Genomic DNA, 19,705 nt, shown 5'->3' with positions numbered 1-19,705 from the left:
ATTCACACATTACATCTGAGATGACTGTCTATTCATTTCATTACAATCATCTAACTATCAACTGATACAACTGATCAAAATGATAAGTAACTGTTGCATTACTCTTAATGCATAGTTTTATGGAAACTGACAAACAATATTCCATGTTTAGATCATGAAAGTTTCAGGATAACGAGATCCATTGACACCAATTACCGTGGAACATGAACCAATTGGACTACATTATCTATGGATGTAATATTTCAACATCATTCTTTATCAGACACTGTTTCTATGGTCCCATGTACCACTATTCCAGACAATGTTTTCAGATTTGACGTTACTGTATACTTACTGGCCACTTTATTAGGTACACTTATCTAGTACTGGGTAGGAACCCTTTTGCCTCCACAACAACCTGAATTATTCACGGTGTTGTACGTTAAGAGATGCCCTTCTGCACATCACTGTTTTAAACAGCTGTTATTTGAGCACTTGTGGCCTTTCTGTTAGCTGTTAGCTTGAACTGCCGCTCACTGAATGTGTTTTGTTTATCGCACCATTCTCTGTAAACTCTGGAGACTGTAGTGTGTAAAAATCCCAGGAGGGCAGCTGTTTCTGAGATGCTGGAACCACCATGTGTGGCATCAACAATCATACCACGGTCAAAGTTGCTTAGATTACGCATCTTGCCCGTTCTAATGTTTGGTCGAACAACAACTAAAGCTCTCTACTCTATATACTCTATATATTGAGTTGCAGGCAGCCACATGATTCGCTGTTCGAATGTAACCTTCCTTGATGAGCTAAATCAGGTCTGTAGAGCTGATGGCGTGACCTATGTCATTGTGTGGGATAATGTCAGGTTCCACCATGCTCAAATGGTGAAAGCATGGTTTCAGGCCCAACCACAATTTACCACCCTGTACTTACCCCCATACTCTCCTTTCCTAAAACCCGACTGAGGAATTTTTCTCCACATGGAGGTGGAAGGTATATGATAGGCGCCCTCACGAACAAGCCACCCTTCTCCAGGCCATGGATGACGCATGCAATGACATCACGGCAGACCAGTGTCAGGCCTGGATTCCCCCGAAGATTCTTCCCAAGATGTTTGGCTAATGTGATTGTGATGTGGATGAGAACCTGTGGCCGAACCCACAAGACAGGGTTGATGGAAATATAGAAGTACAGTAATCAGTCTTTTGTTTAGTTTTTTACAGTAAACCAGGTGAGGAACACTGCAGTTCACCTTTAAATGTTTTTTCTTTTTTTGTAGCGAATCATTTTAGCTTTGATTCAAAGAAACTTATGTTGTGATTTTATTGTATTTCATCAATACATTTCATATTTTGTTCAATGACTCCACTGTGTCTGTAGTATTCTCTCTACTAGTCCTTTTACAGTGATGTATTTACGTGTAGTACCATAATGAAACATGTGTCACATATTTTGTACTACAATATTTAATGATTGTACGAACAACTACACAGTGGAACTATCGGTATCTTGTGTGTGGGTGATCTAAATGAATGTTCCTATGGCATTTCATGATAAACGAGTTATTTGAACCGATGATTCTGCAAGTGCAAGGTTTCTTTAAAGATATGAATGCACAATGCAACGTTTTGAACATTGGACAGCCTGTGTTACAAGTGGTGACTGTTTTGAGTTTTGTGTCTAGAGTTTTGAAAAATGACCACAAGGTTCTGCAATTAGTGCCAAAGTGATTGTAAAAAAGCGTACTACCATGGGGAGCTAACACAAGTCATCAGGTGTAAGGTTATCATGCAACCATCGCTCACTGAACCACCTCTGTTACTTGTGTTGAAATGTCCTCTAGTCTTCTGAAGTCAGACTGGCTTCCCCAACTGAGCCTCAAAGTTTATGTTTACTGCAGCGTGGGAAGACCATGTTACTGTCCATACACACACACACAGACACACACACACACACACACAGACACACACACACACACACACACACACACACACACACACACACACACACACACACACACACACACACACACACACACACACACCCTTTATTTGATGTGATGCACCTTGTGACCACCGATGTGGTTATAGGAGCCACATTCCAATAGGGATTTGGAGAAGGATCTAAGGTGAGTGTGTGTGTGTGTGTGTGTGTGTGTGTGTGTGTGTGTGTGTGTGTGTGTGTGTGTGTGTGTGTGTGTGTGTGTGTGTGTGTGTGTGTGTGTGTATGTCAGTGTGTGTATGTCAGTCTGTGTGTGTGTGTGTGTGTATGTCAGTGTGTGTGTGTATGTCAGTCTGTGTGTGTGTGTGTGTGTGTGTGTGTGTGTGTGTGTGTGTGTGTGTGTGTGTGTGTGTGTGTGTCAGTGTGTGTGTGTGTGTATGTCAGTCTGTGTGTGTGTGTGTGTGTGTGTGTGTGTGTGTGTGTGTGTGTGTGTGTGTGTGTGTGTGTGTGTGTGTGTGTGTGTGTGTGTGTGTGTGTGTGTGTGTGTGTGTGTATGTCAGTCTGTGTGTGTGTGTGTGTGTGTGTGTGTGTGTGTGTGTGTGTGTGTGTGTGTGTATATATATATCAGAGATGTGTGTTGAGATATAGTTGTTGGCTTATATATGAATATAACTTTGAGGTCCCTGGTTTCTATAGTAACAGAGGTGTATACCTTGTTGGTTCCCATAGCAACAGACATTGTGAGCCTGTCAGGTGTTAAAAATGTTAACTTCAGGTGGATAATAAGATTCAAATATAGGTTTGAGAACATAGGGAGATTTAAATAGAACGAGGATGCTGTACGATAGCTCATGTATAGCCCCACAGCTGTACACACACACACCCACACACAGTTCAATAATACAATAACACAACACAAAAGCACATCACACACAGCCTATAAGTAAGCATTTACACACAAAGACACATTTAGACTGGCCTACTGCAACAAGAATATAGCCTGCCCTAATCTCTGAGCTTTGACTCAGTGGTACTCACTGACAGCTCAATATGTATATTAAATGCGCTAATGTGTGTATCTGTGCGTGCGTGCCGCTCCATATGTTATATGGCTTCAATGCCATACAACTCTCCTTCCGTGGCTGTAACGCCCTGGCCATAGAGAGGGGTTTTTTGTTCTTTATTTTGGTTAGGCCAGGGTGTTACATTGGGTGGGCGTTCTATGTTCATTTTTCTATGATTTTGTATTTCTTTGTTTTGGGCCGTGTGTGTGGCTCCCAATCAGGCACAGCTGAAGTTCATTGTTGCTGATTGGGAGTCACACATAAGGAGCCTGTTTTTCCTTTGGGTTTTGTGGGGGATTGTTTTCTGTTTAGTGTAGTTCCTGACAGAACTGTTGGCTGTCGTTTCTTTTCGTGTTTTGTTATTAGTGTTCAATTCGGTCTATTAAAAGTCTCATGATGAACACATCCTCCGCTGCACCTTGGTCTCCTCTTTCCACCAACGACGGTCGTTACAGTGGCCTCCAACTGCTCTTAAATACAAGTAACACTAAATGCTCTTCAACCGATCGCTGCCTGCACCCGCCCGCCCGTCCAGCATCACTACTCTGGACGGATCTGACTTAGAATATGTGGACAACTACAAATACCTAGGTGTCTGATTAGACTGTAAACTCTCCTTCCAGACTCACATCAAACATCTCCAATCCAAAATTAAATCTAGAATCGGCTTCCTATTTTGCAATAAAGCATCCTTCACTCATGCTGCCAAACATACCCTTGTAAAACTGACCATCCTACCGATCCTTGACTTCGGCGATGTCATTTACAAAATAGCCTCCAACACTCTACTCAGCAAATTGTATGCAGCCTATCACAGTGCCATCCGTTTTGTCACCAAAGCCCCATACACTACCCACCACTGCGACCTGTACGCTCTCGTTGGCTGGCCCTCGCTTCATACTCGTCGCCAAACCCACTGGCTCCAGGTCATCTACAAGACCCTGCTAGGTAAAGTCCTCCCTTATCTCAGCTCACTGGTCACCATAGCAGCACCCACCCGTAGCACGCGCTCCAGCAGGTATATCTCACTGGTCATCCCCGAAGCCAATTCCTCCTTCGGCCGCCTCTCCTTCCAATTCTCTGCTGCCAATGACTGGAACGAACTACAAAAATCTCTGAAACTGGAAACACTTATCTCCCTCACTAGCTTTAAGCACCAGCTGTCAGAGCAGCTCACAGATCACTGCACCTGTACATATCTGTAACGATCGTCTGGAAGAGGGGACCAAGATGCAGCGTGGTAAGTGGTCATAATGATTTTTAATGATACACTTCAAAAACAAACAGGGAAAACGAAAGCCAACAGTTCTGCCAGGTGAACACACACAAGACAGAAAACAACTACCCACAAAACCCCAAAGGAAAACAGGCTGCCTAAGTATGATTCCTAATCAGAGACAACGATAGACACCTGCCTCTGATTAGGAACCCTACTCGGCTCAAAACAAAGAAATACAAAAACATAGAAAAAGGAACATAGAACGCCCACCCAATGTAACACCCTGGCCTAACCAAAATAAAGAACAAAAAAAAAACTCTCTATGGCCAGGGCGTTACAATAGCCCATCTATAATTTAGCCCAAACAACTACCTCTTCCCCTACTGTATTTATTCATTTGATTTATTTTGCTCCTTTGCACCCCATTATTTATTTCTACTTTGCACTTTCTTCTACTACAAATCTACCATTCCAGTGTTTTACTTGCTATATTGTATTTACTTCGCCACCATGACCTTTATTGCCTTTACCTCCCTTATCTCACCTCATTTGCTCACATTGTATATAGACTTATTTTTCTACTGTATTATTGACTGTATGTTTGTTTTACTCCATGTGTAACTCTGTGTTGTTGTATGTTGTCGAACTGCTTTGCTTTATCTTGGCCAGGTCGCAGTTCTAAATGAGAACTTGTTCTCAACTTGCCTACCTGGTTAAATAAAGGTGAAATAAAAAACGATATATATTGTTATTTATTTATTTTTGCTCTTTTGCACCCCAGTATCTCTACTTGCACATCATCATCTGCACATCTATCACTCCAGTGTTAATAATAAATTGTAATTATTTCGCCACTATGGCCTATTTATTGCCTTACCTCCCTAATCTTACTACATTTGCACACGCTGTATATAGACTTTTCTATTGTATTATTGACTGTACGTTTGTTTATTCCATGTGTAACTCTGTGTTGTTGTTTTTGTCGCACTGCTTTACTTTATCTTGGCAAGTCGTAAATGAGAACTTGTTCTCAATTGGTCTACCTGGTTATATAAAGGTGAACTATTTATTTTTTAAATAAAAAAATATATAGATATAAATTCCCGCCCCAGTTTGCTCACGGGAACCCCCCGCACGCTGCTCATTCTCTCCAGGAGCTGTCACCCTGTCTCTCTCTCTCCCCCCTCCCTCTCTCTCTCTCTCTCTCTCTCTCTCTCAAACTGACACGCAATACCACACACACACACACACACACACACCAAGTAGCTCGAGCCCCAGTGGAGACGCTGCTGACGCTCTGCTCGCTCCACCGACAACACCGAGTCACGTTCTGTTCTTCTCTCGCTCCACCGACATCACCAAGTTACGGTGTGTTCTTCTCTGGCAGAACCGGAGAGCGAAAGCCTTTTAGGATTATATCTGTCCTGTGTGATATTTGGAGCTGAACGACCGGTCGTGACCGAGGACGCGAGGGGAAATACAAAAAAAGAGCGAAAGGAGAAAAGAAAAGGTAGGATACGTGTGCGTTATATCTGATTTGCGATCTTTCCGGTACGAGCCGAGTTTTACTGATCGAAATGTGTGAGAACCGTGAGAGACTATTCCAGTGTTTGTGTTTTGAAGTTGTTGTTGTTAGTTGAGTCGAGCCGCTGTGTTGGTTGTAGACTAGGCTTCTTCCATTGGCCATAGAGGCTACTCATGGAAAGCCACTGGAGTTGGTGTGAGAATACTCTGATAGTGCTGGGTCGTTGGTTTGCGTTGGGTTGGGCGGAGGGATAACCTCTACTAAACTAAAACGTTTTGAAACGGATTTCTACCTGAACTTATCCAATAATGACACGCACGTTAGTTTCTATTCCAATCTGCATGACAGTAGACTATATTTCGTGCTCTACTGAACGTAGCAAAGTGCCCATTTGATGACCCTGAATATACAGGCAGAAGTTGAGTATCTGAGTTGTTGCTTGTGTTTTGCCATGTTAGACTATTAGGTAACACAGTTGGTAGGACACCTAGCTACCTACATAAGGATTCCATAACACCTTAATAACCATACATAAGCACTGCATAATAATTGAATAACGAGCTTGTTGACATGGACACTGCTTATGAATGTGTTATGGGTTATACATGTAATGTGCGACAGACAGAGAATAGCCCTTCCATCTTTCCCTAGAGGCCCTTTCTCAACACAGACCTGGGGGTTTTCATCCTGCGCTCCTAATCAGGGATCCAGACCTTGGACACCAGGTGAGTGGACTCCCAAGTGTCCGCCCTGAGATTGGAAGGTTCAGGGTTCGATTCCCTGTCGAGTCATACCAAAGACTCTAAAAAATGGGACCCAATGTCTTTTTGCATGGCAGTCAGCATGAACCAAGGAGATGGATTGGGGATTAAACTAGTCTCGCGTGGCCAGCCTTCCTAAACCCTGTCTAGTTAGAAGCCTGTGTCTGAGGTTTAGGGGTAAACAAGCGATAAAGTGGCGTCCTGTCCAGGGGGTTTAGATCAAGCTGCCTTCCTACAGAATAGGAGCTCCTGCTGTTCCGGCTCGGACAAGGCTTCCTACTTAGACAGAATGTACCAGATAGAAATGTAGTGAATAGACCTGACATCATGCCTTATGTAATGGAGGTGCTGCTCTGTCACCCTGTGATATATCCTGTTAGTTCCTGGGGGGTGGAGTCAGTCACAGGGTCTCCCCTCTGGAATTCTCCCAGAATACACCTTGAACACACACACACACACACACACACACACACACACACACACACACACACACACACACACACACACACACACACACACACACACACACACACACACACACACACACACACACACACACACACACACACACACACACACACACACACACTCCTATAATGCTAATTCTGTGCTATCTAGATTTTGCTGTATAGTTCAGTGAATGGACGTGGCTTTGGGTTGTGTGTGTGTGTGTGTGTGTGTGTGTGTGTGTGTGTGTGTGTGTGTGTGTGTGTGTGTGTGTGTGTGTGTGTGTGTGTGTGTGTGTGTGTGTGTGTGTGTGTGAAGCAGAGATCTGGTAAAGCCGTAACTCGACCCTGGCTGGACAGACTGACGCTTGGACAGCCACAGAGACCACTCTGGCAGGGCTGTGGTGTGTGTGCAACTCAAACACACACACACACACACACGCAGTCAGGCAGACCACAGAGGCAGGGGAGGAGACTGGGGATGTATTGCTGTGGGGGAATGGCTATTCAGATCATCTGAAATAAAATCCTGTTATATACCAATACTACGAGAGTTCTGATGTGATGTAACATTCAGACTATACTGTCACCCTTATTCCACTATGGCCTGGTGTATTAGAGAGTGTTCTGTTGGTGAGAGAGTGTATTCTGTTGGTGAGAGAGTGTATTCTGTTGGTGTGTGTTCTGTTGGTGAGAGAGTGTGTTCTGTTGGTGAGAGAGTGTGTTCTGTTGGTGTGTGTTCTGTTGGTGAGAGACTGTATTCTGTTGGTGAGAGAGTGTGTTGTGTTGGTGAGAGAGTGTGTTCTGTTGGTGAGAGAGTGTGTTCTGTTGGTGAGAGAGTGTGTTCTGTTGGTGAGAGAGTGTGTTCTGTTGGTGTGTGTTCTGTTGGTGAGAGAGTGTGTTCTGTTGGTGTGTGTTGTGTTGGTGAGAGAGTGTGTTCTGTTGGTGAGAGATGTGTTCTGTTGGTGAGAGAGTGTGTTCTGTTGGTGTGTGTTGTGTTGGTGAGAGAGTGTTCTTTTGGTGAGAGGTGTGTTGTGTTGGTGAGAGAGTGTGTTCTGTTGGTGTGTGTTGTGTTGGTGAGAGAGTGTGTTCTGTTGGTGTGTGTTGTGTTGGTGAGAGAATGTGTTCTGTTGGTGTGTGTTGTGTTGGTGAGAGAGTGTGTTGTGTTGGTGAGAGTGTGTTCTGTTGGTGAGAGAGTGTGTTGTGTTGGTGAGAGAGTGTGTTCTGTTGGTGTGTGTTGTGTTGGTGAGAGAGTGTGTTGTGTTGGTGAGAGTGTGTTCTGTTGGTGAGAGAGTGTGTTGTGTTGATGAGAGTGTGTTCTGTTGGTGAGAGAGTGTGTTGTTTTGATGAGAGTGTGTTCTGTTGGTGAGAGAGTGTGTTGTGTTGATGAGAGTGTGTTCTGTTGGTGAGAGAGTGTGTTCTGTTGGTGAGAGTGTGTTCTGTTGGTGAGTGTTCTGTTGGTGAGAGAGTGTGTTCTGTTGGTGAGAGAGTGTGTTGTGTTGATGAGAGTGTGTTCTGTTGGTGAGAGAGTGTGTTGTGTTGATGAGAGTGTGTTCTGTTGGTGAGAGAGTGTGTTCTGTTGGTGAGAGAGTGTGTTGTGTTGGTGAGAGTGTGTTCTGTTGGTGAGAGAGTGTGTTCTGTTGGTGAGAGAGTGTGTTCTCTTGGTGAGAGAGTGTGTTCTGTTGGTGAGAGAGTGTGTTGTGTTGGTGAGAGAGTGTGTTCTGTTGGTGAGAGAGTGTGTTCTGTTGGTGAGAGTGTTCTCTGTTGGTGAGAGAGTGTGTTCTGTTGGTGTGTGTTGTGTTGGTGAGAGAGTGTGTTCTGTTGGTGAGAGAGAGTGTTCTGTTGGTGAGAGAGAGTGTTGTGTTGGTGAAAGTGTGTTCTGTTGGTGAGAGAGAGTGTTCTGTTGGTGACAGAGTGTGTTGTGTTGGTGAGAGAGTGTGTTCTGTTGGTGAGAGAGTGTGTTGTGTTGGTGTGTGTTGTGTTGGTGAGAGAGTGTGTTGTGTTGGTGAGAGAGTGTGTTCTGTTGGTGAGAGAGTGTGTTGTGTTGGTGAGAGAGTGTGTTCTGTTGGTGAGAGAGTGTGTTCTGTTGGTGAGAGAGTGTGTTGTGTTGGTGAGAGAGTGTGTTCTGTTGGTGAGAGAGTGTGTTCTGTTGGTGTGTGTTCTGTTGGTGAGAGAGTGTGTTCTTTTGGTGAGAGAGTGTGTTGTGTTGGTGAGAGAGTGTGTTCTGTTGGTGTGTGTTCTGTTGGTGAGAGAGTGTGTTCTGTTGGTGTGTGTTGTGTTGGTGAGAGAGTGTGTTCTGTCGGTGTGTGTTGTGTTGGTGAGAGAGTGTGTTCTGTTGGTGTGTGTTGTGTTGGTGAGAGAGTGTTCTTTTGGTGAGAGAGTGTGTTGTGTTGGTGAGAGAGTGTGTTCTGTTGGTGTGTGTTGTGTTGGTGAGAGAGTGTGTTCTGTTGGTGTGTGTTGTGTTGGTGAGAGAATGTGTTCTGTTGGTGTGTGTTGTGTTGGTGAGAGAGTGTGTTGTGTTGGTGAGAGTGTGTTCTGTTGGTGAGAGAGTGTGTTGTGTTGGTGAGAGAGTGTGTTCTGTTGGTGTGTGTTGTGTTGGTGAGAGAATGTGTTCTGTTGGTGTGTGTTGTGTTGGTGAGAGAGTGTGTTGTGTTGGTGAGAGTGTGTTCTGTTGGTGAGAGAGTGTGTTGTGTTGGTGAGAGAGTGTGTTCTGTTGGTGTGTGTTGTGTTGGTGAGAGAATGTGTTCTGTTGGTGTGTGTTGTGTTGGTGAGAGAGTGTGTTGTGTTGGTGAGAGTGTGTTCTGTTGGTGAGAGAGTGTGTTGTGTTGATGAGAGTGTGTTCTGTTGGTGAGAGAGTGTGTTGTTTTGATGAGAGTGTGTTCTGTTGGTGAGTGTTCTGTTGGTGAGAGAGTGTGTTCTGTTGGTGAGAGAGTGTGTTGTGTTGATGAGAGTGTGTTCTGTTGGTGAGAGAGTGTGTTGTTTTGATGAGAGTGTGTTCTGTTGGTGAGAGAGAGTGTTCTGTTGGTGAGAGAGTGTGTTGTGTTGATGAGAGTGTGTTCTGTTGGTGAGAGAGTGTGTTCTGTTGGTGAGAGAGTGTGTTGTGTTGGTGAGAGTGTGTTCTGTTGGTGAGAGAGTGTGTTCTGTTGGTGAGAGAGTGTGTTCTCTTGGTGAGAGAGTGTGTTCTGTTGGTGAGAGAGTGTGTTGTGTTGGTGAGAGAGTGTGTTCTGTTGGTGAGAGAGTGTGTTCTGTTGGTGAGAGTGTTCTCTGTTGGTGAGAGAGTGTGTTCTGTTGGTGTGTGTTGTGTTGGTGAGAGAGTGTGTTCTGTTGGTGAGAGAGAGTGTTCTGTTGGTGAGAGAGAGTGTTGTGTTGGTGAAAGTGTGTTCTGTTGGTGAGAGAGAGTGTTCTGTTGGTGACAGAGTGTGTTGTGTTGGTGAGAGAGTGTGTTCTGTTGGTGAGAGAGTGTGTTGTGTTGGTGTGTGTTGTGTTGGTGAGAGAGTGTGTTGTGTTGGTGAGAGAGTGTGTTCTGTTGGTGAGAGAGTGTGTTGTGTTGGTGAGAGAGTGTGTTCTGTTGGTGAGAGAGTGTGTTCTGTTGGTGAGAGAGTGTGTTGTGTTGGTGAGAGAGTGTGTTCTGTTGGTGAGAGAGTGTGTTCTGTTGGTGTGTGTTCTGTTGGTGAGAGAGTGTGTTCTTTTGGTGAGAGAGTGTGTTGTGTTGGTGAGAGAGTGTGTTCTGTTGGTGTGTGTTCTGTTGGTGAGAGAGTGTGTTCTGTTGGTGTGTGTTGTGTTGGTGAGAGAGTGTGTTCTGTCGGTGTGTGTTGTGTTGGTGAGAGAGTGTGTTCTGTTGGTGTGTGTTGTGTTGGTGAGAGAGTGTTCTTTTGGTGAGAGAGTGTGTTGTGTTGGTGAGAGAGTGTGTTCTGTTGGTGTGTGTTGTGTTGGTGAGAGAATGTGTTCTGTTGGTGTGTGTTGTGTTGGTGAGAGAGTGTGTTGTGTTGGTGAGAGTGTGTTCTGTTGGTGAGAGAGTGTGTTGTGTTGGTGAGAGAGTGTGTTCTGTTGGTGTGTGTTGTGTTGGTGAGAGAATGTGTTCTGTTGGTGTGTGTTGTGTTGGTGAGAGAGTGTGTTGTGTTGGTGAGAGTGTGTTCTGTTGGTGAGAGAGTGTGTTGTGTTGGTGAGAGAGTGTGTTCTGTTGGTGTGTGTTGTGTTGGTGAGAGAATGTGTTCTGTTGGTGTGTGTTGTGTTGGTGAGAGAGTGTGTTGTGTTGGTGAGAGTGTGTTCTGTTGGTGAGAGAGTGTGTTGTGTTGATGAGAGTGTGTTCTGTTGGTGAGAGAGTGTGTTGTTTTGATGAGAGTGTGTTCTGTTGGTGAGTGTTCTGTTGGTGAGAGAGTGTGTTCTGTTGGTGAGAGAGTGTGTTGTGTTGATGAGAGTGTGTTCTGTTGGTGAGAGAGTGTGTTGTTTTGATGAGAGTGTGTTCTGTTGGTGAGAGAGAGTGTTCTGTTGGTGAGAGAGTGTGTTGTGTTGATGAGAGTGTGTTCTGTTGGTGAGAGAGTGTGTTCTGTTGGTGAGAGAGTGTGTTGTGTTGGTGAGAGTGTGTTCTGTTGGTGAGAGAGTGTGTTCTGTTGGTGAGAGAGTGTGTTCTCTTGGTGAGAGAGTGTGTTCTGTTGGTGAGAGAGTGTGTTGTGTTGGTGAGAGAGTGTGTTCTGTTGGTGAGAGAGTGTGTTCTGTTGGTGAGAGTGTTCTCTGTTGGTGAGAGAGTGTGTTCTGTTGGTGTGTGTTGTGTTGGTGAGAGAGTGTGTTCTGTTGGTGAGAGAGAGTGTTCTGTTGGTGAGAGAGAGTGTTGTGTTGGTGAAAGTGTGTTCTGTTGGTGAGAGAGAGTGTTCTGTTGGTGACAGAGTGTGTTGTGTTGGTGAGAGAGTGTGTTCTGTTGGTGAGAGAGTGTGTTGTGTTGGTGTGTGTTGTGTTGGTGAGAGAGTGTGTTGTGTTGGTGAGAGAGTGTGTTCTGTTGGTGAGAGAGTGTGTTGTGTTGGTGAGAGAGTGTGTTCTGTTGGTGAGAGAGTGTGTTGTGTTGGTGAGAGAGTGTGTTGTGTTGGTGAGAGAGTGTGTTGTGTTGGTGAGAGAGTGTGTTGTGTTGGTGAGAGAGTGTGTGTGTTTTGGAAATGTGCCTGTTAGGGTTCAGATTTCTCACAGTCCTTTATATACGTGTGTCTTTTCACAGACAGTTGTTGCTGTGGGCAGTGTGTATCTATGTGTATCTATGTGTGTCTGTGTGTATCTGTGTGTATCTGTGTGTATCTGTGTGTATCTGTGTGTATCTATGTGTATCTATGTGTATCTATGTGTATCTATGTGTGTCTCTGTGTATCTATGTGTGTCTATGTGTATCTATGTGTATCTGTGCGTATCTGTCCGTATCTATGCGTATCTATGCGTATCTATGCGTATATATGCGTATCTATGCGTATCTATGCGTATCTATGCGTGTCTATGTGTATCTATGTGTGTCTATGTGTATCTATGTGTATCTATGTGTATATATGTGTATCTGTGTGTATCTATGTGTGTCTGTGTGTATCAGTGTGTATCTGTGTGTATCTATGTGTATCTGTGTGTCTCTGTGTGTATCTATGTGTATCTGTGTGTGTCTGTGTGTGTCTGTGTGTGTCTGTGTGTATCTATGTGTATCTGTGTGTATCTGTGAGTATCTGTGTGTATCTATGTGTATCTGTGTGTGTCTGTGTGTATCTATGTGTGTCTGTGTGTGTCTGTGTGTATCTGTGTATCTGTGTGTGTCTGTGTGTGTCTGTGTGTATCTGTGTGTATCTATGTGTGCCTATGTGTGTCTATGTGTATCTGTGTGTATCTATGTGTATCTGTGTGTATCTGTGTGTATCTGTGTGTGTCTATGTGTGTCTGTGTGTATCTGTGTATTTGTGTGTATCTGTGTGTGTCTGTGTGTATCTGTGTGTATCTGTGTGTCTATGTGTATCTGTGTGTATCTATGTGTATCTATGTGTATCTGTGTGTATCTATTTGTATCTGTGTGTATCTATGTGTGTCTATGTGTGTCTATGTGTGTCTATGTGTATCTATGTGTATCTATGTGTATCTGTGTGTATCTATGTGTGTCTGTGTGTATCAATGTGTATCTGTGTGTGTCTATGTGTGTCTGTGTGTGTCTGTGTGTATCTGTGTGTGTCTGTGTGTGTCTGTGTGTGTCTGTGTGTATCTGTGTGTGTCTATGTGTATCTATGTGTGTCTATGTGTATCTATGTGTATCTGTGTGTATCTGTGTGTATCTATGTGTGTCTATGTGTGTCTATGTGTATCTGTGTGTGTCTGTGTGTATCTATGTGTGTCTGTGTGTATCAATGTGTATCTTTGTGTGTCTATGTCTGTCTGTGTGTATCTGTGTGTGCCTGTGTGTATCTGTGTGTGTCTGTGTGTGTCTGTGTGTATCTATGTGTGTCTATGTGTATATATGTGTATCTGTGTGTATCTATGTGTGTCTATGTGTGTCTATGTGTGTCTATGTGTATCTGTGTGTATCTATGTGTGTCTATGTGTATCTATGTGTATCTATGTGTATATATGTGTATCTGTGTGTATCTATGTGTGTCTGTGTGTATCAATGTGTATCTATGTGTATCTATGTGTGTCTATGTGTATCTATGTGTATCTGTGCGTATCTGTGCGTATCTGTGCGTATCTGCGCTATCTATGTATGTGTGCGTATGTGCGTATCTATGCGTGTCTATGCGTGTCTATGCGTGTCTATGTGTGTGTGTGTGTGTGTGTGTGTGTGTCTATGCGTGTCTGTGCGTATCTGTGTGTATCTGTGTGTATCTATGTGTATCTGTGTGTATCTGTGTGTATCTATGTGTATCTATGTGTATCTGTGTGTCTCTGTGTGTATCTGTGTGTATCTATGTGTATCTGTGTGTGTCTGTGTGTGTCTGTGTGTATCTATGTGTATCTATGTGTATCTGTGTGTATCTGTGTGTATCTGTGTGTATCTATGTGTATCTATGTGTGTCTGTGTGTATCTATGTGTGTCTGTGTGTGTCTGTGTGTATCTGTGTATCTGTGTGTATCTGTGTGTGTCTGTGTGTATCTGTGTGTATCTATGTGTGTCTATGTGTGTCTGTGTGTATCTGTGTGTATCTGTGTGTATCTATGTGTATCTGTGTGTATCTGTGTGTATCTGTGTGTGTCTATGTGTGTCTGTGTGTATCTGTGTATCTGTGTGTATCTGTGTGTGTCTGTGTGTATCTGTGTGTATCTGTGTGTCTCTATGTGTATCTGTGTGTATCTATTTGTATCTGTGTGTATCTATGTGTGTCTATGTGTGTCTATGTGTGTCTATGTGTGTCTATGTGTATCTATGTGTATCTATGTGTATCTGTGTGTATCTATGTGTGTCTGTGTGTATCTATGTGTGTCTGTGTGTGTCTGTGTGTATCTGTGTATCTGTGTGTATCTGTGTGTGTCTGTGTGTATCTGTGTGTATCTATGTGTGTCTATGTGTGTCTATGTGTATCTGTGTGTATCTGTGTGTATCTATGTGTATCTGTGTGTATCTGTGTGTATCTGTGTGTGTCTATGTGTGTCTGTGTGTATCTGTGTATCTGTGTGTATCTGTGTGTGTCTGTGTGTATCTGTGTGTATCTGTGTGTCTCTATGTGTATCTGTGTGTATCTATTTGTATCTGTGTGTATCTATGTGTGTCTATGTGTGTCTATGTGTGTCTATGTGTATCTATGTGTATCTATGTGTATCTGTGTGTATCTATGTGTGTCTGTGTGTATCAATGTGTATCTGTGTGTGTCTATGTGTGTCTGTGTGTGTCTGTGTGTATCTGTGTGTATCTGTGTGTATCTATGTGTGTCTGTGTGTGTCTGTGTATGTCTGTGTGTATCTGTGTGTGTCTGTGTGTATCTATGTGTGTCTATGTGTATCTATGTGTATCTGTGTGTATCTGTGTGTATCTATGTGTGTCTATGTGTGTCTATGTGTATCTGTGTGTATCTATGTGTGTCTGTGTGTATCAATGTGTATCTTTGTGTGTCTATGTCTGTCTGTGTGTATCTGTGTGTGTCTGTGTGTATCTGTGTGTGTCTGTGTGTATCTGTGTGTGTCTGTGTGTGTCTGTGTGTATCTATGTGTGTCTATGTGTATATATGTGTATCTGTGTGTATCTACGTGTGTCTATGTGTGTCTATGTGTGTCTATGTGTATCTGTGTGTATTTGTGTGTATCTATGTGTGTCTATGTGTATCTATGTGTATCTATGTGTATATGTGTGTATCTGTGTGTATCTATGTGTGTCTGTGTGTATCAATGTGTATCTGTGTGTGTCTATGTGTGTCTGTGTGTATCTGTGTGTGTCTGTGTGTATCTGTGTGTGTATATGTGTGTATCTGTGTGTATCTGTGTGTATCTGTGTGTATCTATGTGTGTCTGTGTGTATCTGTGTGTGTCTGTGTGTATCTATGTGTGTGTCTGTGTGTATCTGTGTGTATCTGTGTGTATCTATGTGTATCTATGTGTATCTATGTGTATCGATGTGTGTCTATGTGTATCTATGTGTATCTATGCGTATCTATGCCTCCATGTGTGCGTATCTATGCGTGTCTATGCGTATCTATGCGTGTGTCTATGCGTGTCTATGCGTGTGTGTGTATGTGTGTCTATGTGTATATGTGTGTCTGTGTGTATCTGTGTGTATCTGTGTGTATCTCTGTGTATCTATGTGTATCTATGTGTATCTGTGTGTATCTATGTGTATCTATGTGTATCTGTGTGTCTCTGTGTGTATCTGTGTGTATCTATGTGTATCTATGTGTGTCTGTGTGTGTCTGTGTGTATCTATGTGTATCTGTGTGTATCTGTGTGTATCTGTGTGTATCTATGTGTATCTATGTGTGTCTGTGTGTATCTATGTGTGTCTGTGTGTGTCTGTGTGTATCTGTGTGTATCTGTGTGTATCTGTGTGTATCTATGTGAATCTGTGTGTATCTGTGTGTGTCTATGTGTGTCTGTGTGTATCTGTGTATCTGTGTGTATCTGTGTGTGTCTGTGTGTATCTGTGTGTATCTGTGTGTCTCTATGTGTATCTGTGTGTATCTATTTGTATCTGTGTGTATCTATGTGTGTCTATGTGTGTCTATGTGTGTCTATGTGTATCTATGTGTATCTGTGTGTATCTATGTGTGTCTGTGTGTATCAATGTGTATCTGTGTGTGTCTATGTGTGTCTGTGTGTGTCTGTGTGTATCTGTGTGTATCTACGTATGTATCTGTGTGTGTGTGTGTGTGTCTGTGTATGTCTGTGTGTGTGTGTGTGTGTGTCTGTGTGTGTCTATGTGTATCTATGTGTATCTGTGTGTATCTGTGTGTATCTATGTGTGTCTATGTGTGTCTATGTGTGTCTGTGTGTATCTATGTGTGTCTGTGTGTGTCAATGTGTATCTTTGTGTGTCTATGTCTGTCTGTGTGTATCTGTGTGTGTCTGTGTGTATCTGTGTGTGTCTGTGTGTATCTGTGTGTGTCTGTGTGTGTCTGTGTGTATCTATGTGTGTCTATGTGTATATATGTGTATCTGTGTGTATCTATGTGTGTCTATGTGTGTCTATGTGTGTCTATGTGTATCTGTGTGTATTTGTGTGTATCTATGTGTGTCTATGTGTATCTATGTGTATCTATGTGTATATATGTGTATCTGTGTGTATCTATGTGTGTCTGTGTGTATCAATGTGTATCTGTGTGTATCTATGTGTGTCTGTGTGTATCTGTGTGTATCTGTGTGTATCTGTGTGTATCTATGTGTGTCTGTGTGTATCTGTGTGTGTCTGTGTGTATCTATGTGTGTCTATGTGTATCTATGTGTATCTATGTGTATCAATGTGTATCTGTGTGTGTCTATGTGTGTCTGTGTGTATCTGTGTGTATCTGTGTGTGTCTGTGTGTGTCTGTGTGTGTCTGTGTGTGTCTGTGTGTGTCTGTGTGTGTCTGTGTGTATCTGTGTGTATCTGTGTGTATCTGTGTGTATCTATGTGTATCTATGTGTGTCTATGTGTGTGTGTCTATGTGTGTATGTGTGTCTATGTGTATCTATGTGTATCTATGTGTATCTGTGTGTATCTATGTGTATCTATGTGTATCTATGTGTGTCTATGTGTATCTGTGTGTATCTATGTGTGTCTGTGTGTATCTATGTGTGTCTGTGTGTGTCTATGTGTATCTGTGTGTGTCTGTGTGTATCTGTGTGTATCTCTGTGTATCTGTGTGTATCTATGTGTGTCTGTGTGTGTCTGTGTGTGTCTGTGTGTATCTGTGTGTGTCTGTGTGTATCTATGTGTGTCTATGTGTATCTATGTGTATCTATGTGTGTCTGTGTGTATCTGTGTGTATCTATGTGTGTCTATGTGTATCTGTGTGTATCTATGTGTGTGTATGTGTATCTGTGTGTATCTATGTGTATCAATGTGTATCTATGTGTGTCTATGTGTATCTGTGTGTATCTATGTGTGTCTATGTGTATCTGTGTGTATCTATGTGTATCTATGTGTGTCTATGTGTATCTGTGTGTATCCGTGTGTATCCATGTGTGTCTATGTGTATCTGTCTGTATCTATGTGTGTCTATGTGTATCTGTGTGTATCTATGTGTATCTATGTGTATCTATGTGTGTCTGTGTGTATCTGTGTATCTGTGTGTATCTGTGTGTGTCTGTGTGTATCTGTGTGTATCTATGTGTGTCTATGTGTGTCTATGTGTATCTGTGTGTATCTGTGTGTATCTATGTGTATCTGTGTGTATCTGTGTGTATCTGTGTGTGTCTATGTGTGTCTGTGTGTGTGTGTATCTGTGTGTGTGTGTGTGTCTGTGTGTGTCTGTGTGTATCTGTGTGTCTCTATGTGTATCTGTGTGTATCTATTTGTATCTGTGTGTATCTATGTGTGTCTATGTGTGTCTATGTGTGTCTATGTGTGTCTATGTGTATCTATGTGTATCTGTGTGTATCTATGTGTGTGTGTGTGTATCAGTGTGTATCTGTGTGTGTCTATGTGTGTCTGTGTGTGTGTGTGTATCTGTGTGTATCTGTGTGTATCTATGTGTGTCTGTGTGTGTGTGTGTATGTCTGTGTGTATCTGTGTGTGTCTGTGTGTATCTATGTGTGTCTATGTGTATCTATGTGTATCTGTGTGTATCTGTGTGTATCTATGTGTGTCTATGTGTGTCTATGTGTATCTGTGTGTATCAATGTGTATCTTTGTGTGTCTATGTCTGTCTGTGTGTATCTGTGTGTGTCTGTGTGTATCTGTGTGTGTTTGTGTGTGTCTGTGTGTGTCTGTGTGTGTCTATGTGTGTCTATGTGTGTATGTGTGTATCTGTGTGTGTCTATGTGTGTCTATGTGTATCTGTGTGTATTTGTGTGTATGTATGTGTGTGTGTGTGTACTATGTGTATCTATGTGTATATATGTGTATCTGTGTGTATCTATGTGTGTGTGTGTGTATCAATGTGTATCTGTGTGTGTCTATGTGTGTCTGTGTGTATCTGTGTGTATCTGTGTGTGTCTGTGTGTATATGTGTGTATCTGTGTGTATCTGTGTGTATCTATGTGTGTCTGTGTGTATCTGTGTGTGTCTGTGTGTATCTATGTGTATCTATGTGTATCTATGTGTATCAGTGTGTATCTGTGTGTGTCTATGTGTGTCTGTGTGTGTCTGTGTGTATCTGTGTGTATCTGTGTGTGTGTGTGTGTGTCTGTGTGTGTCTGTGTGTATCTGTGTGTGTGTGTGTGTGTGTGTGTGTGTCTGTGTGTATCTGTGTGTGTCTATGTGTATCTATGTGTATCTATGTGTGTCTGTGTGTATCTATGTGTGTGTGTGTGTCTATGTGTATCTATGTGTATCTATGTGTGTCTATGTGTGTCTATGTGTGTGTGTGTGTATCTATGTGTATCTATGTGTATCTATGTGTGTCTATGTGTATCTGTGTGTATCTATGTGTGTGTGTGTGTATCTATGTGTGTCTGTGTGTGTGCTATGTGTGTCTGTGTGTATCTGTGTGTGTCTGTGTGTATCTGTGTGTATCTCTGTGTATCTGTGTGTATCTATGTGTGTCTGTGTGTGTCTGTGTGTGTCTGTGTGTATCTGTGTGTGTCTGTGTGTATCTATGTGTGTCTATGTGTATCTATGTGTGTCTATGTGTGTCTGTGTGTATCTGTGTGTATCTATGTGTGTCTATGTGTATCTGTGTGTATCTATGTGTGTGTATGTGTATCTGTGTGTGTCTATGTGTATCTATGTGTGTCTATGTGTATCTATGTGTGTCTATGTGTATCTGTGTGTATCTATGTGTATCTATGTGTGTCTATGTGTATCTGTGTGTATCCGTGTGTATCCATGTGTGTCTATGTGTATCTGTCTGTATCTATGTGTGTCTATGTGTATCTGTGTGTATCTATGTGTATCTATGTGTATCTATGTGTATATATGTGTATCTATGTGTGTCTGTGTGTATCAATGTGTATCTGTGTGTGTCTATGTGTGTCTGTGTGTATCTGTGTGTGTCTGTGTGTGTCTGTGTGTATATGTGTGTATCTGTGTGTATCTGTGTGTATCTATGTGTGTCTGTGTGTATCTGTGTGTGTCTGTGTGTATCTATGTGTGTCTATGTGTATCTATGTGTATCTATGTGTATCAATGTGTATCTGTGTGTGTCTATGTGTGTCTGTGTGTATCTGTGTGTATCTGTGTGTATCTATGTGTGTCT

The 19,705-nt window shown here is 42.6% G+C and overlaps 1 protein-coding gene across 3 annotated transcripts in view; it reads left to right on the top strand.

Moving 5' to 3' along the window:
• Positions 1–5,449: 5,449 nt before the first annotated feature.
• LOC106575383 (serine/threonine-protein phosphatase 2A regulatory subunit B'' subunit alpha) overlaps positions 5,450–19,705 on the top strand; it is a 96,208-nt gene continuing 81,952 nt past the window's right edge. For 2 of the 3 annotated variants that reach the window (XM_045698969.1, XM_045698966.1), the window contains exon 1: positions 5,450–5,713. The gene's annotated coding sequence lies outside the window, so the exon portion shown is untranslated. Of the gene's footprint in view, positions 5,714–6,379; positions 6,454–19,705 lie in introns of all 3 variants that reach the window. The other variant, XM_045698967.1, reaches the window with a different exon arrangement.

This window comes from Salmo salar, chromosome ssa17, assembly GCF_905237065.1.
Source record: "Salmo salar chromosome ssa17, Ssal_v3.1, whole genome shotgun sequence".
NCBI lineage: Eukaryota > Metazoa > Chordata > Actinopteri > Salmoniformes > Salmonidae > Salmo > Salmo salar.
The sequence above is the reverse complement of the archived record's forward strand: the minus strand, read 5'-3'. Positions and strand labels throughout refer to the sequence as shown.